This window comes from Buceros rhinoceros, unplaced genomic scaffold (genome assembly GCF_000710305.1).
Source record: "Buceros rhinoceros silvestris isolate BGI_N320 unplaced genomic scaffold, ASM71030v1 scaffold5536, whole genome shotgun sequence".
In the NCBI taxonomy this organism is placed as follows: Eukaryota; Metazoa; Chordata; class Aves; order Bucerotiformes; family Bucerotidae; genus Buceros; species Buceros rhinoceros.
This window is the reverse complement of record NW_010415717.1, coordinates 69,714-81,040: the sequence shown is the minus strand read 5'-3', so window position 1 is coordinate 81,040 and position 11,327 is coordinate 69,714.

The following is an 11,327-nucleotide window of genomic DNA, read 5'->3' as shown; positions in this document are numbered from 1 at the left end:
TTGAGCCTGTAAACCACAAACTGTTCATTGCATTTGCAGAAAGGATGCTTCGAGAAGATGGAAATAGGAGCAGTGTGATGAGCTCTGTGTTAGAGACACAGGCTCAGCAGGGCAGCCACTAATACTGATGAAGTACGTGGCTTGGCAAAATGCTGATTCCTTTTGCTAGCAGTGGTAAAACCAATTCACTGCAGTGAGACCCAGGTTAAATGATCAAAACCGCGGGATTTTCCTGACTACTATTCTCCTGCAGGCTGGCTTACATGAATTTGATGAAGCTATATTAATTAACACAGATATGGCTGATAATAAGTTTAAAAGCAAGAAAAAGGTTTCTAATAGAAGACAAGCTTGAAGCAGTATAATATTCTGCTTTGGTTCTTCCTTTTTGTAAATCATTCTGTTGATAGATTTTTATATGCTGTTTGATTTACCATGCTGTTAAATTTCCTATTTTGAAAACTAACAGATTTCTCTAGTTACTGCTCTAAAAAACAAACAAGAGGAAGTTTTCCTCCTATACATGCTATTACAAAAATTATTTTAGTCTTTAAGAAGATTCCAATGCTTACCTGTGCATTGTAATTATCATAATAATAGAGTAGTGACATTTGCATGAATCGCAACTGCATCAGGAATACTACTAATACCTAACTACTCACTCTACCCATAGAAAAGTTTAAATGAAACAAAACCAAGTTGTTCTCCTGATTAGAAGTCCTAACACAATTAAAATGACCAGCAATTGTTATGGTGCAATTGAGAACAGGTGGGTAATAAATGCAAGACTGTGCCGAAAGGACTGGATGTACGTACCTATGCTTAGGTCCGTGTAAGCCATTGGGACACAGCAGAGATGGACTTGCCACAGAGGCTACCATAGGAACCTCCATCTTCACACCGCCTGCCATTCTGTAGGGAAGCAACACTATCCCAGACTTTCTAAACTCTTGTCCACACACACAGTGATTCTGTGTGTCCCTGGATGCTCCCAGGTCCTGTTGCTGGAGATGCAACACGCTCTCAGCTGTGGTAAAGATCAATCCCCCAGTCAGCTCACAGCTTACTCTATCAGGCACCAGTACGCAGGCTTGCAAACACTGCACTAACAACCCTATTCTGAGCACTTTTATAGAAATTCACAGAATCACAGAATATTAGGGGCTGGAAGTGACCTCTGGACATCATCTAGTCCAACCCCCTGCTAAAGCAGGTTCACCTCGTGCAGGTTGTACAAAATTGCACCTAGGGAGGTTTTGAATATCTCCGAAGAAGGAGACTCCACAACCTCTCTGGGCAGCCTGCTCCAGTGCTCTATCACCCTCATAGCAAAGAATTTTCTCCTCACGTTCAGATGCAACTTCCTGCATCCCACTTTGTGCCCACTGCCCCTTGTGCTGTCATTGGGCACCACTGAAAAGAGCCTGACCCCATCCTCCTGACATCCACCCTTTAAATATATATAAGCATTGATAAGATCCCCTCTCAGTCCTCTCTTCTGTAGGCTAAACAGACCCAAGACTCTCAGCCTTTTTTTGTAAGAAAGAAGTACTTTCATTAACAATGTCATCAACATAATAACAGCTACAAAGCCTTCTGCAAACATTGGAGGACAGTGGCAACAATTCACTTTATTTGTCCTATTCTTTCTCCTTGATTTTTTTTTTCCCAGGATTGATGGGTTGTCAACTACTTGCTGAACATCAACTGGGTTTATTTAAGTGATCAAATAGTTTTTCACTAATCTTTAAGACCCACCACGCTGTGAATTTTTGTGGCTCTTCATGAGGTCTTCAAACTTCCAAGCTAAAAGAGAGGATCCTGCCCTCAAGCCCCATCCAGACATGGATGGCTCTGGGACATCACTGGATAGTTTTACAAAAAGTAGACTTTTTCTCTGAAGAAAAAAGTCGGGAATCATCCAGATGTGCTCTGTTTCCTGCCAAGTTACACAGCCAGCCTATTTCCTGGTGTATTAATAAGTAATTTATTGTCATGAGTAAAGGCAAGTAAGTAGCAGGGAGGGAAATTTTAGCTCAGTTGTTAGAATGGAGAAAAGATTGTTTCAGCAGAGGGAGGGGAAAATGCTTTTTATTCATGGCCTGGGCATGGATTATTTAAAAAATGTTCAAAATCAGACTTATTCGTAAAACATCAGTTTGCAAATTCTACGCTGTCAGCTCATGTCTGACAGAGCCATCAGCCACGCTCAGCTCTGCCCTGACTCTGCTGTGCCTCCCTCTAAAGCGTCTGCTACCTCTCCGCTCCATGGGCAGGCTGTGGGCAAGAGGGCTGAGCACCAGTAATACTCCGTGACTGGACCAGGAAGTCTTCGGCACCTTGGAAAGGGCAGGCACTTGGGACTTGAATTTGCATCACACAAAGAGGCTGTGTCTCCTTCAAACTTCCAGGCACTTCAGACAACCCTTCACTTGGGATTACAACTGCAGGTGATATCAATCCTCAGCAAGGAACAGGCAGAGAAAAATTCTCTTTCTTTTAAGGCTACAGCAAAGTAACATTTTTACCTTCTACATTCAGCATAGTAAAGGCTGCTGATGAGAACATTTGTACAAAAGACACTTTCCAACACTGTGAACTCAGCTTCAGAGCTCACTTGGCAGTTGATGTCTGCATGTGATTTGCAAGTTCAGACACATTTTAAAAGGAATGAGATTTCAAATAATTGGTACAGAAGCATTTTTTTCTCTACTGAGATGCTCTCGCTTGGCAGCTGAGCTAGTCACCAGGAGCACAGCTGCATGAGAAGGCTCTCACAAGCGGCTGCTTCATCCCCTTTATCAAGCACATGGGCAGCAATGTGGCCATTCCCAGCCAAGCAAGTTCTTCCTTTTTCCACATTCACATAATAATTTCTGCATTCAGAAAACACTGATATTTCATAGTGTGTTCTGAATATCCTAGAATGTCAAATCAAGAAATCTTTGCCTGTATCTTGAAGGCGCTGATGTTCTGCACTGGTTTAGACTGGTCTGACTCTACTAAGGAAATAAAATTTGTCATCGCAGCTTCATCTTGTCATCAAGGAGTATTTTTTTGCTGCCTTGTGATCTGCCAGCTATGCCAAGAGAAATATTGAGTGCTTAGTCCCTGCCAGATAACTCCCCAGCTCACTACTGCTGGATCCTGCTCCACAATTCTCTACACTATGTGCTTGGTATTTCAGTCCAGAGCTCTCCTTTTGAGTGAGTTTCTATACTCCCTAATACCCCGTAAGACAAAGCCAGGGATGGTTTGGGGGAAGTTCACAATGAATGAGCCTACACATGACGTTCCCATACTGTCCTGGCAGGCCTCGTATCTTTAGTCACCCCAAAACTCTATCAAGCTGTGACTCCAGGTATCACATACTTGCAGCATCATGGCATGAAGCATTCCACGATCCCAGGCTATGACACTACCCTCATATATTTTTTTCACATTTTTACAATTAAAAAATTGCAAAGAGTCACTGTAATGTTTCAAGGCTCTCCATCCAGAGGAGACCCAGGGTGGATGCTCTGCTATGTGGATAGGGTGATCTGCTGCATAATGGGATAGCCCTGAAGGCCAAAGATTGTTTCTTGAGCTGGTGTAGATGTTCAGCAGCTATTGAAACAGCTGCATTTATCATTTAAATGATAAATGCTGAAAGGATGACCTAGACAGAGCACAAGGAATTAAATATTGCTTATTGCTACTGTAAGATTGTTGATGGCTCAGGACCTTTGTGGGATCCTTTTAATAATTTTAATATTAATAAATTACATTTGACTTCGCGCTACAACTGAAATAAATAATATACAGAAAGTCATGTATTTCTTACCAATCAGATAATTAACAGTGATGTGCAACATATATAGTTGTTTAATCATGATGCTTCTTCCCTCGCTATTTAAAACCATTATCCAGCATATACTGATACATGAGAAACCCGGTTTACTCTGCAACCACTTAAAGTAGAAAGTTTTTTTAAAGAGCAAGTGTATTGTGTGGCTTGGTGACAACAAGAAAACAGAGGCTCAGTACCAAGTAATTTCAATTGGCCTGCAAGAACTGTCACACTCAATGCACGATTGTGTAAGATACAGCTTGAAAGCTTGTGCTCAGTTTATTTTATTCACAAGCGTAACAAGGGAAAAAGAAACCCCAGAAGAGAGGATAGGAGGAGCTCAGACCAAGAGTACAGTATAGTGCAAACCCAAAATACTTCATTTTAACCTATAATTAAGAGATATAGTTTAAAATTATGCTATGCACAGCATTGTTAAAGAGAAGCTTGTTAAAGAGAAGCTTGAAAGAAACTGTTGCTGAGTCATGCTGGCTTTGTGGGCTGCTCATAAATCCAGGTGGTTACTGAATGCTACAAGTTGCTTTCCAGACACCTTGAAAGTGTGAGGAGCATTGTTGCTGTTACTGCACAGGAAAAGTAGAACACAGCATCAAAGAGTCTTTGGCCTCTTGAGACTTTATCATCATCATCTGCAATTCCAGAACCTAGAGTCAGAGACTGTATGAGATTATTAATCCTCAGCCTGGAAATAACCAGGTTGTACCACATGTGCCTGCCCAGTTCTTGTTCTTCCCTTTTTATTTTCCTATGTATGGTTCTCTGTACAGAAGTTTGCCCTAGCACCGGTGTATGGTTGTCATTTTGTCAGATCACATTTTATATATAAAACAGATTTCTAATCTCTCCACTGTTGCACAGAGTAAAGCATGAACCGGTGGCTCCTACACCTCCTGTGTGAACACAGGAAGGATTTTGTCACCTTTTAAATCTTACAGATAAGGCAGTCTCATGAAGTTTTAAAGCCAGATGCATGTGTTCGGTGCTTGAGGTAGTCAGTTCTTGATCTCTTAGGCTAGTTCCAGGTAATTCAGATCTTAAACTTATTTTTTAACGTTTGTCTGCTCCGGAAACTGTATTGAGTGTGTGGAGTGTATATTGCTCTCACCTCTATTTACAAAGTGAGACTTGGCAGACATCGAGACCTGTTCTACACACAGAAAGGGTCACCCCACAGTGTGGTGGTTCTCTCAGTTTTTCTTTGGTACAGAAATAAGGCACATGAATAATAAGCCACATTTTCTATCTGCACATTAAATGCTTGCGCTCTTAGGCCCGTTGCACACACTTGGACAAATATTCAGAAAGTATAGCAAATTAATAGCTTGTAACACTGGAGGTGTTATCAAGAAGTTAGCACCCCTTAAACAGTGACTTCTTGTATTGTGGTATCTCAGAAATTTTGGACTCTGGTATCTCAGACATTTGAGACTCTGGTTGGGACTGTACTGAACAAGCAGGATGACGACTTCAAGGAGCTCACACTAGTGTATCCACACTGTTATGGCCCTGGTTATTCTCAGTGTTACTAATTACTAGAAATAATCACTACTTTCCTGTGGATTTTTGTGCTCAAAAATGTCATAAATCATGTAACACTGTGGCTCACCTGCGGGGTATTTGCATAGCACAAAACTCAGGTGCAGAGTTGCACATCCTGCAGTGTGGTATGATGGCGTGCAGTCTCCAGAGTGCATAAAGATGCTGCTGAAGGACTTTCAGAGGTGGGTAGTCTGGTCCATACCATGTAGGACAGGCTGGGCTTCACCAGGTGAAGACTGTGAGTGAAGGAGCTGGCACAGGTCAGGACCAAGCCAAGAAGTAGTAAGCTCCAGGACAGCAGGAGTCACCTGTGGGAGCTTATGTCTCTCATTGGGCCCATTTGCATAGAATTGTTTAGGTGGGAAAAGACCTTTAAAATCATCAAGTCCAACCATAAACCTAACAATGTCAAGTCCACCACTATACCATGTCCCTAAGTGCCACATCTACATGTCTTTTAAACACCTCCGGAGATGTTGACTCAATCACTTTCCTGGGCAGCCTATTCCAAAGCTTAATAACTCTTCCAGTGAAGATAATTTTCTCCCACCCAATGTATTTGCAGGTACAAACATACCTTTAAAGACTTGGCTTTTCTACTCTATTCAAGCCACATTTTATTGTAGAGTCATTGCCTAGTCTACTAACAATTAAACAGTACAGGTCATGCTGCTGATGCAAATATCTGTTCACACAGCCATTCTCATCACTATTTGTGAAACATTGAGTCAAGTTAAATCAGTTAAATTAGACATAGCCTGGGGGTTTTTGCCTATAACTACCTCTAAGTGCCCAAGCTTGTTCTATTGACTGGCAGCTGTCTCAGTATCCAGCTTTGCACACACGAGCTATCAATGTACCTGCACAGATCCCTTCTTCCAAGGAATTTAACTGATATATACATCTACTGCTGAAAGTATAGCAACTTTGTCACAACTTTTTTTCCCACACCTAACCTATCATCTAAGCCTGTCTCTGTAATTCATTGTGTCAAATCCCTACTGATGCCCTGTCACTCCCTGATGTGAAAGGAAAAGAGGTAGCAATCATGAACTTACTACCAAACTCTCTTCTTCCTAGTATCTCTCACAAAGATTTCTCCTCAATGTATTATCTCTGCTCAATTCTATTTAGTGATAAACACTATATATTTATAGCTGTACAGTACTGTTTCAAAAAAAGGAATTTAAGAACACTTTGTTGACTTTACTGCATGACTACTCACCAGTGATCATACAGTGTTCATTTCAACTCTTAGCAGAGTGCACTCATTTCTGGGAGAGAATACAGCAGTTCACATTATGTACAACAAAGTAATTTGAGATAGGAAGTAGACTGTACCAAATTGCAATTATAAAGATATTTAGTCAGGAAGAACGTAATGACCTAAGATGGAATTTGGCCAGGAGATGAAAGCTAATCTTATTCTACCCAGTGGCTACTTAACCCCATATCTTTATAGAGAGATATATAAAGAGATATAAAACGTTCATGAAAAACAGCATATTATTCCCACTCGTCCCTACATGCACACACAAAATTTACTCTTTGATATAAGGATTTGCTATTTTTTTACTTTGCAAAGTTTCTTTGTACGGTAAGATCAAGAAACTCGCAAATATAAAATATGTAGGATACGCCATCAAAGACTGTGGAGGCTGAAGAAAGAGCAAAATGCCAGAGACAGACAGTGCCAAACTGTCCTGAAGTCTGGTGGAGCTGTCAAACTCAGAATCCACTGCTGGACAAAAGATTACAGCTCTGTCCTCATTTCCACAAGCATCTTTCTGCACCTCCTGATTCCCTGGATTTTCACAGACCCTTTCCCAAGGCAGCTGGGTTTACCAGCAGACAACTACTCACCTATGTACGAGTTGCCATTTGGCAGGCAATGGTACTCGTCCTGTCACCACAGACGTGGTGAGACATCCTTCTGCTAAGGCAGCTAAGGCACTAGTTCAGCTTTGGTTGCACCAAGCCTTCTTATATTTCCTTTGCAGTTAAAACATGACTTTCCACAGCAATTTTCAAAATGATTTAGGACTTCTTTGAAATTTTGCTCCCCTCTCAGTACTGATTCCCTCAGTTTCCTTACAGGGTGGGACAACAATATATACGGGTTTTGATAAATCACAGTTCTAGTTATTGGCCCTTCATTTTTAAAGTTTTGCTACAGTACAGCCCCAACTCAGTTTTCAGAGTAGATGTTCCTTTTCTAATTGTCAAATAAATTTGTATGGGAAAACTCTCGTATATAAGCGTCTTTATTTATTTAATCATTCTTGACTTCACAACAGCCAGACTCAGGGTAAAGAAAAGGACTAGACATCACGCAAAACCATTTCCAGACATGGCCAACACCAGCTGTCTTCTACTGTTACATGGAAAAGCTGAAGTACTGAGAGATAACAGAGGGAGCCCAAAATTTTAATAACAAAATAAATTTTCCACAGATACTTATGGTTACAACAAGAAATAGTGGAAGAATATGCAAGTGTTATACAGTGCTGCCTAAGGCAACTGAATGACTAAGGTGCTTACTGTTCTTTTAAGTAATTGAAAGTAGCTGCAGTCTTAAAAGAGAGGCAGATCAACCCTACTTAGGCATACTTTTTTAAATGGGTGTTCATCAGCTGTTTTTTTGTAGGAGGAATCAATTAGTAGAACCAAATTGTAGCACTGAATAGTACATCAGCAAAAATAGATAAAGCAATCACAGCATCAGCAACTGTCATCTTCTCCCTGGAGAAGCAAAGGCAGTTTTTAGCATCTTCATGGGCTGCAAGGGACATTAGTAAGGAGTGATAAATGTCTTTTTCTACATGTATTCTAACCTTCTGGTAGTAGCATAGCAGAACTGAAATCTGCTGGTAAATTGTACATGAACCAGTGGCTTTCTCACTGATTACTGAGTATTGCTGTTTTAAAGATTTCTGCAGTGCAGTCAGAGAATTTTCAAAGAGCTTTGATTACACAGTAGTAAAACCCTGGTTAATTAAGGTGAATTTCTAAGGGACACTATTTCAATCACAGACATGAATTTATGAAGTTTGAGGGGATCTGTCAGAGAATCTCACTGTGGGTTTCAGTCTGGCAGTAGGAGCCTGCTCCGCTTCCATGATTACCTCCTCCTTGTTGGGAGGACATGAATGGGGACAGTTTCCCAGTGTTAGGCTCCATTATAAGGCAAGGTCAGGTTCAAAAGAGATTAGAAAAAATTAATCTGGATCATTCCACTCCCAGGACAGAGCTAAATGCTGTGTTATTTTTCACTACTGCTTCCTACCAATAACCCCCAAAGCCTTCACAGGTTTAAGCAGAGCACTGCCGTAAGACTTTCCTTATTTTCTTGTACTACTATTCCTGCATGGTAGGGAGACAAAGGGGGAAGAGTATGGGATGCCAGGAGCAATCGCATGCAACCAAATACTGACTGCTGCCTCAGAGAGTGGAGCACACAGCTATACCAGAAATTGCTCTTGACCTCTGTTAGGCTTTGTGGAAGTACCACAGCTAAAATGGCAGTTAACGGACATAGAGAAAGAACTATAGATGTGTAAGGTCATAACGCGCCTTCATATCTGCTTGTTATTTATTTTAACCTAGGCATCTTTTCTGTGTTACATTCAGCCAGACGTGAGGAACAAAGCCAGACCATGCCCTCCAGGCAACTTACCGATCACATTAAATGTAATCAGAGTGAAGTTCTCTTGTACATGCTGCTCAATCTTATTGAAGACCTACGGAGAGTAAGTGCAGCAGTGAATATGAAATGTAAACTTTGATTTGTTTAATTAATCAAAGTATCAGTTTGTGATTTCCAATGCCATGTGTTAAGGTATTCGTCTTTGAATAGGTGCTGTTGAAGTCCAAATCCATTGTTGAGTAGACTTTGACAGGCTTAAGTCTTATTAATTACAATAATTACAACATCAGCTTGGCTCCTTTTACTGAGAAGGTTTTGGCACTACAGGTTCACATCAGCTATAACTTCCTTAGACAATTCTTGCAGTATACAGTTTGGAAATCATTTATTATACAAGTATCTGTGTTATAGCAAGAGAAAGGCAGGCTTTTACTAGCCCTTCCTAGATACCAAGACACAACAGGTAATGAGACAGACTGGAGGAGAGTGGTATGTCTGATAAAATCACATGCTCATCACAGGATTTAGGCAATCTTCTGCAGATGATTATGAGGTAAGCTGCTGGGATGAGCACAGCAGGAAGTTACCAGAAGCTAAGCTGGAGGTAAATGTACCCCAAGTTACTTGTTCAACAACATGTATCCGTATGGGCTCTTCCCCATGGTAATGTGAACTAGATTAACTATGTTTTATTGAAGATGAATAATATCACATTTAATGTGAGATTAAAACGTAACAAGAGCAGCTACTGAAAAAAATTGACTCATCTCCCTGAGTGTGTAGGTCTGTTGTACTTCCTCTGGTCAACAGTAATGTGTTTTATTAAAAGCTGATGATAACAGGCTAATGCAAAGATCCACTTTTATAATTTTTTTATCTTGGTACTGAAAATGCTGTGATGTTGGTACAGACAGCAAAATATAATGGAGCATTTGTAACACTTTAATTATCTAGCTCAAACAAAACTGATAAAGCAAACTTGTGCCAGGAAGATGATTTTGTTTTGATAAATTATCCAGAGAGGCTTTGTTCTTTAAAGGTTGGCTGATCAATCAAGGCTCTCTGTGTTATTTTATAATGTCTGTTGTGCACAGATATACGCACAGTCAGATATGAGCTACCTCAATAGCCAAAGCAAGCCTGCTCTTTGACGTAACTGTTTTTTCTCACACCCCTTCCTCAAATCCTCTGAAACAATTCAAAACAGTAATTGCTCTATAACACAGTCTTCTTCATTACAACATTTGCATTTTGCAATTAATTTACTATCAGTTCACATCAATGTAAATGAGAGTTGGTTCTTTTTCTCAAGCTCTGCTCAAAAAGTCTGCAAGTTTATGAGAATCATCATTCCTCCTGGCAAGTGAGGTCCAGGCACTGGGACCGCCACTGGGCTCTAGAGGCCTGGCATGTGTAACCACCGGAGCTGGTGGAGAGTGTGGAGGGGTATATTCATAGCATATTACAGGTACCTAAGTTAAGCGGTATGACTACCATGGCATATCAGTTCAAGTGAACGCTGAGGCTCCAGCAACTGGCTCACTGCAGATGCAATGGCAAGAAAGGGCTGCGATCCCTAAATCAAGCTGTTGCAGGCTGTCTGACAGGCTGAGTTGTTTGTGCTCTCTTGAGCTCAGACACTGTAGCGGTCACAGTGCCACAGAGAGCTGCCTGCAGATGGAAAGTGTCTGTGTAAATCTCTGAGAAGATATTTAAAACTCTTTGTTTGCTTAAATCCTGTTTGTGAACCTGAAGCCTATTCTGTTGTGGTGTGAATGAGCTGTGCTGATGTATACGTAACTCAGGGAAGATAGTTTGAGATGTCCACGCGTGGAAGCTTGCATGAAGGTAACTCTCCAAAATCTTGGAAGGTGATAGACAAATAACAGCCCAAACCATCTTTTATTCTTGAAACAGAAGACAGCTGCCAGAAGGAAAAGCTGATGCCTTGGGGACTGTAAATGGCAAGCAGATATGGTGCGGCACTAATTGTCAACTGGTTCAACCTCTTCTGCTAATCTTCTAAGTGCCAGTAATGTCTTTGTAACCCAGACACCACAGGAAATATATTTCTGCATACCAAACAATCAGGCAAATTTATCCAAATTTAATTATGAGTCTCCAGCTGAGCTTTTGGTTTTGACTATTGCTTTATCACGCACAGCCCAATGGATATATCAATAGGATATGGTAAAAACGATATATTCATTTAGGGCTTGCACCATTCAGATCTGAATACTTTATGCTATTGACTAGGTGCTGTGCTGTGATTTGTATTTGCAAGGCTGG